The sequence below is a fragment of the Dipodomys ordii genome, unplaced genomic scaffold, assembly GCF_000151885.1.
Source record: "Dipodomys ordii isolate 6190 unplaced genomic scaffold, Dord_2.0 Scaffold91, whole genome shotgun sequence".
Taxonomy (NCBI): domain Eukaryota; kingdom Metazoa; phylum Chordata; class Mammalia; order Rodentia; family Heteromyidae; genus Dipodomys; species Dipodomys ordii.
The window spans coordinates 294,360-308,925 of NW_012267307.1; the positions used below are offsets into that span (position 1 = coordinate 294,360).

General features: G+C 43.9%; 1 pseudogene; it reads left to right on the forward strand.

The window, feature by feature from the left end:
• LOC105992983 overlaps positions 1-14,566 on the forward strand; it is a 99,500-nt pseudogene that overhangs the window by 8,093 nt on the left and 76,841 nt on the right.

A 14,566-nucleotide genomic window follows, 5' to 3' on the forward strand; every position in this document is an offset into this window, starting at 1 on the left:
TGATTGGTGAGCTTCTCAACCCCGATCACAGGTATGGTGCAAAATGAGAGGAAAGTGCAGCAAGTGAAAACATAAAAATACTCCCATTTGGGGGCTAGCTGCATTCTTTTTTTTTTTTTTGTCAGTCATGGGGCTTGAACTCTGGGCCTGGGCGCTGTCCTTCAGCTCTTCAGCTCAAGGCGAGCGCTCTACCACTTGAGCTACAGCGCCATTTCCGGTTTTCGGGTGGTTTATTTGAGATAGGAGTCTCACGGTCTCTCCTGCCCCGGCTGGCTTTGAACCGTGATCCTCAGATCTCAGCCTCCTGAGTAGCTAGTATTACAGGCGTGAGCCACCAGCGCCCGGCTTGGTGTGCTTTCTTTAAGGAGGAATGCAGAGTGTGGGTGGAGAATAACTGGCAGGCTCAACCCAGGATACCTATTACTTAAGCCATGTTAACAGGGACAGGGACAGGGTACTCCACTGGCATCCAACAGGCCACAATATCTGTCCTGTACCATGACCAGGTGAGGCAGGCAGAACTTGCAGCGTGGTACAAATTGGATGAAGGGCCCACTGAGTCCCCCATATCAGGAGTGAGACAAAAACCGGGTCAGCCTCTACCTGATTTTATAGACCGATTCCAACAGAGTGTTCACCGCAAGTAGCTATCAGGGAACCTCCCAGATCAATTTGTAAAGCTACTGGTTTGGGAAGGGATGAATGCAGGCCACAGAATGGCATGCGTGGGATTGAGAGAGCAGATGGGTGGTGACCTCGCAGGATGTGAGAATGCAACAGTACCAGTCCCAATCACTACCTTAGCTTTACAGGCTCAGACATCTGCAATGACTGAGGCTCTTACCTAGGCTCTGGGAGCCCAGGGGCAAGGGCCATCAGGGAGAGGGACATGTTTTGAATGCAGACAGGGGGGCCAATTTAAGCAAGACTTTTCACAACAATCCCTCATGCTAACCTGCCTGAGGGGTCCAAACCACCTACTACACTCTGCCCCAGGTGCAGGAAGGGGTACCATTGGAAAAAGGATTGTCAATCCAAAATTGATTTAGATGGGAAGCCTTTAAACTAGGGGAGGGGCATCCTCCAGCCCTGTTCACTCAAGGAGGAAACCCCTCTGCTATAAGGCCCAGGCAACCTCATGGCAGACTACCCAGGCCCATTGGACCATCCCCCTGGTGGAAGGAATCTGCCCTAAAAGAGTATTTTCATAGGTGAAAAGTGGTTTCACTGCCTAATTGACATGAGTACAGATTGAACCATACTCAGGGAGGAAGAAGTGCCCTTAGACTGGAAGCTTGCACGCGGGTCCCAATTATTGGGTGTAGGGGGCAACTCACAGTCCATAGAGACAGTCGCCCTTATGAAATGGACTAGCCTAGATGGAGAGCAGGAAAAGATTTGCCATTTAGTGGCTAAAAACCTTACTGCCAATTTACTAGGGCAAGACATGCTAAGACAAATGGATTCCATGGTAACTACAGACCATCTAGCATCCTATGATGATATCCTGGATGGAGAAGAAGCACAAAGGCTTAAACAGGATCTAGCGGGATTTAAGGAAAATGATTTTTTTTAAGTTTCATAATTACAAAAAGAACATAAGGGACCCACTCGGGTGCACCCCCAATCCTAAAGGCCATTGCCCCCCGAGTACCTCCCATAGGTGGAAACCAGGAAGCCCTATTTGGGTGGAGCAGTGGCTATTGACCAAACCTAAACTTGTAGCCCTCCAACTTTTGGTGGAGGAACAGATAAACCTTGGGTACATATGCCCTTCCGTGAGTCCTTGGAACACACCTGTATTTGTTATCCAAAAAGCATCTGGGGCCTGGTGTATGCTCCAAGATCTACGTAAGGTAAATGAAAGGATGGGGCTAGTAGAAATACCCCTAAGAGGTATGCCCTGGACTCCCACTATACATTCAGAATATACCTTGGTTGTGATAGATATTAAAGATTGTTTTTTTCTATCCCCCTGCATCCAGATGACTGCAAGAAGTTTGCCTGTCGGGTCTTCGTCCATCCCACGAAATACAGATGGGGCCCAAGAAAGGTAAGTGTGGCTGTTTGCCAGTTCCCCAGCCTCCCTTGCCCAAGAGACAATCAGAGGCAGCGGGGAGTCAAGTCAAGCAAGAACTTGATTATTAACACAGAGTAAGCCCTTTTTAAAGCAAAAGACTGTCTGGGAGGGGAGGAAATGGAACCAACCAATCACTGTAAAGGTCACACCTTATCATGCACCTAAGCTTCCAGGAGATGTTTACACACTGAACGTGAACATATCAGGCTCTGCACACTCTACTTCCTCTCAGGGCCATCTTTGATGCCTGTGTGCCCCACAGATTCCCCCCCCCCTCTTTTTTTTAATGGCAGATCCACCTTCCAGTTAGTTATCCTTTTCCCCTCCTCTGTAAAGATTATTTTAACAGGATTCCATTGATAAGAATAGCATTGGCCACACAGGGGTTTCGAGGCAAGTCTGGGGGGCGAGATTTGCCAGAAAAGAATAGGGAGGGCCCTTGTGCAAGATCTAAGAGCCGCTCCCAGTTACCTCACATCCCCATCTAGCACATTAATAAACAGCCCCATCACAGTTAGAAATATCCCAAGCAGTTCTATTAATTCTAGGGCATATATAAAAGTTAGTATCTCATGAAAACAAGGAAAATTTAAAACAAACTCTGCAGACATAGCAAAGCAATCCCAGGCACCTGGTGTCTTTTAAAAAAGCCAGTTCTTGTATGTGCCTTCAAGCAGGCACAGGGGTCAAGATGACCTTTAAACTTTACTGTTGGCTTTCAACACCCTGTCTGTGTTTAAAGAAGCAAAGTATCCTGTCTTAGGTTGGGTGGATCACCTTGTCTGCCTTACCTGTCTTTGGGAACTTCTTCAGAACGAAACTGAAGTCCCTGTCTTATGTTGGTCAAACTGACACCCCCCCCCCCTCCGCTTACCCATCTCTGGCTGTGGTTCCTCTTGGGGGAAATTCACTCACTTGGAGCTTGATCTTATGTAAATGGCTGGCTAAATTCATAAGAGTTTTGCAGTGCACGTATAATGCAAGGATGGCATAGAAAAACAATCAGCAAAAGCATTCCCAGGCCAAGCAATGTCATTAGCAGTCCTTTAACATTATTCAGGGCTGAGATAGCAGTCCTTGCCACTTCAGAGTCCATAGGTGTGGGATGTTCTGGAGCAGATTTTAGACATTTTTATAGGAAAGCATAACAAAAGGTACAAGCAAGTATTAAAAGAATAATTAGAGCAGGTAAAATTAAAATAAGTTGCTCCTACAGAAATATTAAATGGTCCATACATAATGACATAGGGTGATCAAAATGAAAGTCAGACCTTCAAAGGTACAGCTTCTCTTCTAGTGTATTGATGATTTCTGCATTGTCACCGCTGATCACTCTCCAGGTCACCTGTTGGGGTTGATGTGGATTCTGTAGCCAATGCTGGGACTGGGAGCGTCAGGACAGCCATCAGCTGTAATATCACAATCTGTAATTGTTAGAGGACACAAGAGCTTCTCAAAGGCTGGTTGTCCTTGGGGATGGTTAGTAGTTTTCTTTTTAGCTTTCCCTCCTGTAAACACAAGCCTCGGCCACAATAGCCATTTTCTTTTCTTGTTGGTTAGTTTATCCTTCGGAATCCTCCTGTATACAGGAAATGGGTAAAAACTTAAGGTTCCTGGCAAGGATCCAAATGGGGACTCGCTTGCTATGGGAAAAATGCATCCAAATCCCCTGCCCATCGTCCTTCCACCTGACTTTCACTTGGGGCTTAGCGTTTAGTTGTCCCCAGTGCTTCTGAAATCTGGATTCAGTTGCCCCTTTTGAAAAATTTGAAATGTTAACTGTATATGGGGGTCCATTTCCCCTTTTGAAATAATTGTTTCTTAAGACATTGATGATTTCTTTTTATAATTGTTTGGCCTTGGGAATTATAGGGAATTAATGTAGTATGATTAATGTGCCATATTTCAAAAAACTCTGGCATTGCATTACAAACAATAAAAGGTCCATTATCAGTTTTAACTTGTGCTGGTAGACCAAAGGTGGCAATGCATTGAAGAAAATGTGCTTGTGAATGTTTAGTTCTTTCTCCTGTATGTGCTGTTGTCCAGCATGCTCCTGAGTAGGTATCTATAGAGACAAAGATATATTTAAACTTACCAAAGGCTAGGAAATGAGTAACATCCATTTGCCAGAGGACAATAGGTTTAAGGCCTCTGCAATTTACCCCTAAGACCTGGCATGTTTTACAGGTATGTACTATTCTTTTGAGGTCCTTTATAGGAATCTGAGGAAATCTATGTTGAAGACCTCTCCAATTAATGTGGGTTAAATCAGGTAAGTGGGTGGCCTCTTGTAACGTTAAAGCTTGTGGGCCAGTAGCTAACTGGTCCACTCAATTATTGCACATGTATAAAAATTCAGGAAGTTTTGAATGCCCTCTCAAATGTTGAATATGAATAGGGGCTCCACTTCCATCTAATAGGCCCTTAAGGAGGAAAATAGGGTTTCCATTCAGCTTAATATGTGCCTGGGGAATATGAGGGAGCATATATAGACTATCAGAAGGCAAATTAAAAGGTTTTTGAATGTCCTGAAGGGCCATAATTATGGCCAGTATTTCTTTATATTGTACTGACCATTGACAAGGTTGAATTCTTTCTTGGTTTGGGGTCTTTTGTTGTTCCTAAAAGGCTGCATACACAGAGCCTGATTTACCTCTGTCAGTAAAAACATGGAGGGCTCCAGGAATAAGTGTAGGAGAAAAGAGAAAAGGCATTTTGAGGGGAAGTCGCCATAACATGACAGTCCATTTAGATGGCCCATAATGGCAGTGAATTTGACCTAGAAACCCTTCTAGGGAGAGAGCAAGATGAGCATTGGCTCTAGTGAGCCTCTTAACGTTTGCCATCCAAAAAGGAAAAACAATGGAGTGAGGGTCCAGGCCATAATGCCTTTGGGCTTGGATCCTTCCTTGATGATAGTATCGGCAAGTTGGTCTGCCTGAGAGTACACCCCAGGTGTGCCTTCCAAGGGAGTGTGAACCCACTCTAATGGCTCTCCCCCTTTGAGTTAAAATGCAGAAATCAATTTAACACATGCAAACAAACAGAGAGAAATGGGCTCAAAAATAGAATACCTATTCAGGGAAATTTCATCCAGGGCTTTTTTGAAGTGCAAAAATATTGCCCAATGGCTGTCTGTGCTTGTAGTAAGTTCTTGGGGCATCCTGTCTTTTAGTAGGGCAAATAAGAGCACAAGACTATCTTTAGGGACAGGAACCTATGGCAACAGCCAATTGATTTCCCCTAAAAGACTATGAAGTTGGGTTAAGGTTAGAGAGGCTGGAATATTCAGCAAAGGCTTAAGGGGGCTGGCCTGAGTCAAGGTAAGGTAGTATCCGAGCACCTTAAAAGGAGGTACCTTTGGAATTTTATTGAGGGCTATGGTAAAACGCCCTCTATTAATATGGTGAAAACCTGGGCCAGAAGGACCTCCAGGCAGCCTGGATCTTGGTGCCCCAGAATTATGTCATCCATGTAGGCATAGGCAAGAGAGGTATCTGAAACCAGCACAGGTCCTAAAAGTGTGGCCAAGTATTGTTGGCAAAAGGCCGGGTTATTGGCCATTCCCTGTGGCAGCACCATCCATTCAAACCTCTGATCAGGCTGGGAAAAATTAAGAGAAGGGATGGAGAAAGCAAACTTCTTGCAGTAATCTGGGTGCAGGGGAATAGAAAAAGAAAAACAATATTTAATATCAATCACAACCAAAGTATATTCTGAAGGTATAGCAGGAGTCCAGGGCATGCCTCTTAGGGGCATTCCTACTAGCTCCATCCTTTCATTTACCATGGGTAGATCTTGGAGTATATACCAAGCACCGGAGGCTTTTTTTTTTTGAAATAAAACTTCAGATCTTTATTGGCTTGCATATTTCTTTTTTAAATTTTTAAAATTTTTTATTGTGAAAATACTGTACAGAAGAGGTACAATTTCGTGGGCAAGATAATGAGTACATTTCTTATCAAGCATTGTAGTCTCCTCCTTTGTTTCCCCTTCCCATCCCTTCCTATCCACTCCCCGCCCCCCTCCTGGCTTTTTGAATTACAAATACGGGTGTGTTCCAAGAATACATAGAAGGACCTATGTTCCCAATGTTTATGTGTTCCTTCACCAAAGGTGGAGGGCTACAAGTTTAGTTTTGGTCAATGGCCATTGCTCCACCCAGATGGGGCTTCCCGGTTTCCATCTAATGGGAGGTACTGGGGGGGCAGTGGCCTTTAGGATTGGGGGTGCAACCGAGCGGGTCCCTTATGTTCTTCTTTGTAATTTTGAAAGTTAAAAAAATCATTTTGCAGGGCTGGGATGGTGGCTCAGTAGTAGAGCACTTGCCTTGCATGCCCGAGGCCCTGGGTTCGATTCCTCAGCACCACATAAGCAAAAAGAAAAAAGCCGGAAGTGGTCCTGTGGTTCAAGTGGTAGAGAACTAGCCTTAAGCTGAAGAGTTGAACAACAGCTCCCGAGCCCAGAGTTCAGGCCCCACGACCGGACCCAAAAAAACAATCCTTTTCCTTAACTCCCTCTAGATCCTGTTTAAGCCTTTGTGCTTCTTCCCCATCCAGGATATCATCATAGGATGCTAGATGGTCTGTAGTGACCATGGCATCCATTAGTCTTAGCATGTCTTGCCCTAGTAAATTGGCAGTGAGATTTTTTTGACACTAAAGGGCTTACCTTTCCCTGTTCTCCATCTGGGCTAGTCCATTTCATAAGGGCAACCATGTCTTTGGACTGTGCGTTGCCCCTTACCCCAATATAGGGGGCCTGGGTGTGAGCTTCCAGTCCAAGGGCACTTCATCCTCCCTGAGTATGGTTTGATCTACCCCAATGTCAATTAAGCAGTGAAACCTCTTTCAGTCTATGAGAATACTCATTTTAGGGAAGAATCCTTCCACCAGGGGACTGTCCAATGGGCCTGGGTCGTCCTGCCATGAGGCTGCCGGGGCCTCAAAGCAGAGGGGTTTCCTCCTTCAGTGAACGGAGTTGGAGGATACCCCCCTAGTTTAAAGGCTTCCCATCTAAATCAAACTTGGATCAACAATCATTTTTCCAATGGTACCCCTTCCTGCACCTGGGGCAGGAATTCACTATACTCCCCAAGGCCAAGCAATTATAGAAAGAAATCACCAATGTCTTAAAGAGCAGTTATTAAAACAAAAAGGGAGAGCTTTGTTTACCATTAACATTTAAAATTTTTTAAAAGGGGCAACTGAATCCAGATTTCAGAAGCACTGGGGACAATTAAACCCTAAGCCCCAAGTGAAAGTCAGGTGGAAGGAATCCCTGGCACAACAATGGAGAGGACCGGACCCCCTAGTTACCATGTGCAAGGGATTCAGATATGTTTTTCCTATAGGGAAGACAGCCCCCATTTGGATCCCGGCCAGGAACCTTAAATTTTTAGCCATTTCCTCTATACAAGAGGATGCCAATGATAAACTAACCAACAAGGAAAGAAAATGGCTATGGTGGTCGAGGCTTGTGTTTAAAAGAGGGAAAGCTAAAAAGATAACTACTAGCCATCCCCAAGGGCAACCAACCCTTGAGAAGCTCTTGTGTACTCTAACAATTGCAGATGGTGATACTCTAGCTGTTGGCTTTCCTGATGCTCCCAGTCCTGGCAATGACCCTAGGGAATCCACACCAACCTCAATGGGTGACTGGGCAATGATCAGCGCTGGCAATGGTGAAATCATCAATAGTACCATAAGAGAACCTGTCTCTTCGACTTGGTGGCCTTACCTTCATTTTGATACCTGTGACCTGCCTAGAGGATCATGGGATGTTGGAGATTAGGCCTCCCTTACCAAGGACAACCTGAGTGTGGGGGCCCACAAGGATGCACTATGCCTCATGTGTGGTACCCCCAATACCCAGGCAACTCCCATGCTTTAAAGAGGGCAACCATATGAGATATTGACTTTTATATATGTCCCAGAAATAATTGAACTGCTTCAGACATTTCTAACTATGATGGGGCTGACATTTATTAACTTTTACTGAGGAGGGAAAACAGATAACTAACTGGGAGGTGGGCAGTTTGTGGGAGCTGCGGTTATATCAAAAAGGATAGAGACCAAGAGATCCAACTCATGGCTCTCTGCATCCATTAAGATAAGCTCAGTGCTGAAGATTACCCCATACCTTAGGTGAACCACGGAAAGAGGAGGTGGCAATTGGACAAACCTCATAAGAGTTGCCCTGACCCGAACCTCAGCAAAGAGATGGATCTGCCATTAAAACAAAAAGGAATCTGTAGGGCACATGGACAGCACAGGTGGCGCTGAGAGGGCAGAGCCCAAGTTGTTTATGTTAAAATCTGATTGGGTAACACAACCAGGCGAAGTGATGTCAGTGCTTGAAAAGCTCGCAGACAGAAGGGAAAGTATAGAAAGCTTAGGTGCATGATAGGGTGACCTCTACAATGATTGGTTGGTTCCTTTTCCTCCCCTTCCAGGCTACTCAGTTTTTTGCTTTAAAATCGCTTGCTGCATGATAATAAATGAGTTCTTGCTTGACTTGATTCCCTGCTGCATCTGACTGTCTCTGGGCTTAGGGGAGGCTGGGGAACAGGCAAGCCACACATTACCTTTTCTCAGACCCTGTCCATCTTCCACGGGAGAGAAAAAAGATCCAACAGGTAGGGAGAGAACAAAGGAAGAAGACACAATGCTCAATAGGAAATGTACTCATTACATTGTGCATGTAACTGTAACCCCTCTGTACAACATTTTTACAATAAAAAACGTACAAAAATAATAGTGCTGAAAGATGCACTTTGGTTCTGAGGGAAGGATATCTGAATAGCTGTACAAAATTCTACATTGCTTTTTTAAAAAATGTTCAGCATCGAACTGAATAAACATAACTGCTGCCATTAAAAATATTAAGTCACTGTCTTGGAAGTGGGACCAGTATTTCTGACATTGATGGTATTTCAGCTCACTGTCCTGGTAACTCTTTTACACCAATGATGAAGGGGAAGCTCACTGTCCTTGAGGAAAAGAAATTCAATCTAGAGTACCCAGGGCCTGAATTAATTCCCTGCAATGTAAAAAATATTTCTATACATGTGTAATATATGACATATATGTACATATGCATGTTTATTATACATTGATCATTATTATTGATTTTGTATTCATTTTATTCATTTTATAGTTTATTGTATTTAGTATTATTATACATATAATATTTATTATGTTTGTACATCTATTATAAAATTATACACAATAAGGCCTGGGAAAGTGGCTCAGTGGTGGAGCGCTTGCTTTGCATGCATGAGGCCCTGGGTTTGATTCCTCAGCACCACATAAGCAAAAAGAAAAAAGCCAGAAGTGGGGCTGTGGTTCAAGTGGTGGAGAGTTAGCCTTGAGTTGAAGAGCTGAGGGACAGCACGCAGACCCAGAGTTCAGGCCCCACGACCGGACCCAAAAAAAAATTATACACAATAAATTAAGTCATTGACTCATTTTTCATTAATACTTTATTAAGTGTTGAAACATGATACATAATTAAATGGAGACATTTGTCACATTCATCACATGTTTAGATTCTGTCCCCAGTTTGAGCTTTGTCTTATTTATCTTTCAACAACTTCTTTTTTTTTCAGGTAAGGGGTAGGTTGATTCAGTAGACCTGCTGGGACCAGGCAAGGTTGGCACTCCACGTGGCTGGCAAAAGAGAGAGAGCTGGGAAAGAGAGAGGAAAGAGAGAGAGGAAAGAGAGAGAAAAGAGCTAGAAAGGAGCAGAGAGAGCAGAGAGACCATGAAAAGAACAGAGAGAGGAGAGAGAGAGAGAGAGTGTGTCTGGGCCTGGGCTAAGGCCTTATAGATGTGACTTTCTTCCAGGTATCCCAGTTGCCAGTCAAAATGGGAAGAACAAAAAAAAGAAAAAAGAGGGAAAAAAACAGAGAGAAATCCCAGCTATCCTGACTTTAAGCCCTTTATCCGAGTCACGGCACCATTTATGTTAGGTTTTTAAAAAGAGGTAGCTGAATAAGAACAGCAGCACGCACGTGGTATTCAGGTAAGGGGTAGGTTTATTCAGTAGACCTGCTGGGACCAGGCAAGGTTGGCACTCCACGCAGCTGGCAAAAGAGAGACAGCTAGGAAGAGAGAGGAAAGAGAGAAAAGAGCTAGAAAAGAGCAGAGAGAGCAAGAAAAGAACAGAGAGAGAGAGAGAGTCTTTCAACAACTTCTTATAGGGATTTCTTCATCTGATTTATACTCAGAAGCCATTTCTTGAGGATAGGCAAGTTGCAGGATAAAATTGTAAGGGTGGGGCTGGGAATGTGGCTTAGTGTTAGAGAGCTTGCTCAGCATACATGAATGCCAGGGTTTGAATCCTCAGTGCCACATACTCAGAATGTTTCAGGAGCTGTGGAGTGGCTGAAGTGGCAGAGCACTAGCCTTGAGAAAAAGAGGATGCTTCTAGTGTGTTCTAGGTTGGAGACACATAACACTCATACCTATTAGATCATTTTATAGGCAAAAGGAGCAATGCAGACAGTATAAGGATCACTCCAGCTCTCAGTCCTCTCATCCTGAGACAGTGAATTCACAGCAGCTCAAAGGTAAGTGACAGAGCTGGCATGAACTGTGGACCTTAGCTCCTAAATCCTATGACACTCATTTCTCACTTTTGGCTTCTAACCTGTGACCAGAGTGATACATGAGGAGAGAAAATCCTTCTCAGAGAAAGCAGCTATCCAGAACATTGGGTAGTTTACTTATAAATTCAAACTTTTGGAATGACCCTGTGAAGAAGTTAGATTGTCCATATTAAAAAATGAAGAAGAAAAGAAAGGCAGGTGCCAGTGTCTGCTGACTATAATCCCAGCTCCTCAGGAGGAATCCATCCCAGTTAGGAGAGTCCTTGACATGCTTTTTCTAAAAGATAACAGAAAAACCCAGAAGTGGGACTGTGATTCAGGGGTAAAGCACTACCCTTGAGAAAAAGGATCTCAGGGACAATCCCTAGGCTCATAGTTCAACCCCAGGACCTCCCCCTCCTCCAAAAGAGCCTTTACCTCCGTGTCTTTGTGTATGTATGGATGTATTCCTATAGTTGAAGCTCCAGAGTAGCTATTATGAATGGTACCAAGCTAGGAAATTTGTTCTCAATACAATGATTTCATAGCTCAGAGATGGCTTTCATGATATTGCATGTTCTGGGGCTCCCCTAAGTGGGCCCAGTGTAGCCTGAGAGTTTCTCTGTACCCTAAGCCTGCTGGAAGAAGTCTCGCTCATTGTCTGGACAGGCAGACAAAAGGCCTAACTCCTACACAGCTGTGTAACAAACAACTCCATCTGGGCCAATTGGTCAGGATGAGTGTGGGCAAGCTCTGAAGGCCAGGAGAAAAAAGCCTCTTTGTATCCCAAGCTATCTCTCTCCCCAGTGGTCTCTTTTGACAGGAAGCCTTCATTTGTGCCACCTCCAGTGGGAGGCCAAGTTCCCTGCTCTTATTCTGCCTTTGTGAGACTATGTTCTGGTGTTGATATACATGGCTAAATGTAATTTAGGAGTCCTTCTGGCAGATAACTAGGGTGCTGAACCTAATGATGATGGGCCTATGAAGCCCCTCCTAGGTTTCTTCAACCTTGGGAAATCCAAACACATGTTGGATATCACAATACTTCCTGTCATATGGGGCTGGTGAAGCTCATGAGATTTTGAAACCTTTGACCTCTCCTAGTTGGAACCTGGGTGGCTAGGTATTGATTGTGAACCCAGGGCCTGGATGCTGGCCATGAGCTCAGAGCAGAACTCTATTGCTTGAACATTTTGTGTCACAGCTTCACTTCTGCTTTCTCTCTCTCTCTCTCTCTCTCTCTCTCTCTCTCTCTCTCTCTCTCTGTGTGTGTGTGTGTGTGTGTGTGTGTGCATACACTAGTCCTGGAGCTTGAACTCAGGACCTGAGTACTGTACCTAGTTTCTCTTGTAAAAATATAGCCCTCTCCCACTTGAGCCACAGAGCCAATTCAGGCTTTTTTCTGGTAATGTTGTACTGAGTAATCAAGCCCAGGGTTTCATATATACAAAGCAGTCTACCCCTAAGGCACATTCCCACCCCTTTACTTCAGGTTTGTTAGTTGGTTTCTGTCTTTTTGTTGTTGTTGTCGGTTATAAGAGTTGAAGTCTGGGTCTGGGTGCTGTCCCTGAGTTCTTTAGCTCAAGTCTTGTGCCCTACCATTTTAGCCACAGTGCTACTTCAGGTTTTCTCATGATTCATTGGAGCTAAATGTCTCAAGGACTTTCCTGCCCAGGCTAGCTTCGAACCATTCCCTTCAGATCTCATCCTCCTGAGTAGTTAGGATGACAGGCGTGAGCCACAAACACCCAGCTTCCACTTAAGGATACTTAGTGGTGAATTGGAGATAATAATCTCATGGGACCTTTAGTGTCTGCCGTTGTTTGGAACCCAGATCCTCCGATCTCAGCTTCCTGAGAAGGCAGGATGACAGACCTCAGCTATAAACCCCTAGGCCATGTTACTTTGCTGCAAGGGGGTCTTTGGCTCCACTTGTTGGAGTGCTAGCCAAAAGCTCAAGAGGTAAGGGTCAGTGCCTAGGACACGAGTTCAAGGTTCATGTCTGAGAAAAAAACAAAACAAACAATTGTCTGCAGGAGACAACTCACCCACTCTTCAGTAATACATAATTTTGTCCCTGCCATGAGGACATATCTGAGCCTCAATCTTCTTGTCTGCATAATCATCTCTGTTGTGGAGCTCTTACAAGCACCAGATGAAAGAATGAACCCTGTGAAGGACACAGCACATGGCACTCTTTGAAAGACTCAGCACACAGCATCATGTGAAGACTCAGCACACTGGACCCTGTGAAGGACTCAGCACATAACACCCTGTGCAGGACTTAGCACAGAGCACCCTATGAAGGACTCAGCTTATAGCTCTATTCCACAAGTTGTCATTAGAATTAGGGTGCTTTCATCAGTATCACCATTGTTTGAGGAATGTTTCACATATCACACAAGTTCACGTCTATGGGGCTGAGAAGTGACTCAGTGGTAGAGCGCTTGCCTTGCAAGCATGAAGCCCTGGGTTCGATTCTCCAGCACCACATAATCAAAAAGGAAAAAAGCCGGAAGTGGCGCTGTGGCTCAAATGGTAGAGCACTAGCCTTGAGCTGAAGAGCTGAGGGACAGCGCCCAGGCCCAGAGTTCAGGCCCACGATCAGACCAAAACAAAAAACAAAAAACAAAAAAACCCCATAAAAACATCTAATGGTTAAGTGGGTGGTTTTGGGGGGTGGGGGTTACCCATTGGGCTTGAACTCAATGCAGGAGGATACTGTTCTAATAACATTTGCTCAAGGCTAGAGCTCTACCACTTCTACCAAGAGTCTCACAGACTTCCTGCCAGGGCTGGGTTTCAAAGTCCCCAAGCAGCCAGGAAGATGGGGGTAAACCAGCAGCGTCTGGTTCCGTGGACCTGGGTTGCATTAGTTTACATCTGGCTAAGTCAGGTTAGGTGACTGCTGTCAGCACCAGACTCCTAGCTTGCTCTGTCATGTATTTGAAGTCTTGCCCTTCTATAGTTGTGGTTAGAACATTCTACCTTTTTTTTGGCGGCAGTCCTGGGCCTTGAGTAAGGGCTTAGGTACTATCCCTAAGTGTTTGTGCTCCAGGCTAGCACTCAATTGATTGAAAGACAACAGAACTTCAGGGTTTTCTGTTTATGTGGCACTGAGGAATCGAGACCAGGGCTTGGTGCTTACTAGGAGAGCACTCAACCACCGAGCCTCAGGGCTTAACTAGGTATAAATAGATAGAGATTGCTGTATATAAATATTATATACACAAAAAGAGAGATAACTCTATATTATTAAATCAAAGATATTACTGCAAATTATTAGATATTAAATTATGTCTCCATTTAATGATGTGTCCCAGTTGAACAATTAATAAAGCATTAATTAATAATTAATCAATATCCTGTTATTGTTTATCATATATTTACTTATATACATACATATATTTACATATTTTATAGAATGAGACAGATGTCTATATATAATTAAATTATGCATCAGGTGTCACTACCAATTATTAGAAATTCAATTCATGAATTCAAATTCATGAATAGGTGAGTGGTCAGCATGCCAGGCTGGTGCATATTGAGCTGACAAGCAGTTCCCAGCACCCGAGACGTGCCCCAGGGGTTGACAAAATAAGAACAAATTCACATGCAGATGGAAGTACACAAATAAATATAAATCTTTATAGAGTGCCAGAGTTGTCTATACAATATTCATTTATATATGCTACATTCCTACCAATTCTTGGGTATTTATTATGCCTCCCTGTAATTAATATTGTTTTCATCCTTATTGAATTATTAATTAAATCAACCACAGTCCCGGAATTATTATGTACATGTAATTAATAGTATTCTTTTAATATGTCAAAAATATTCATTAAAATCTATCCACCTCCTAAAATCATTCTAATTTTATAGTAGTG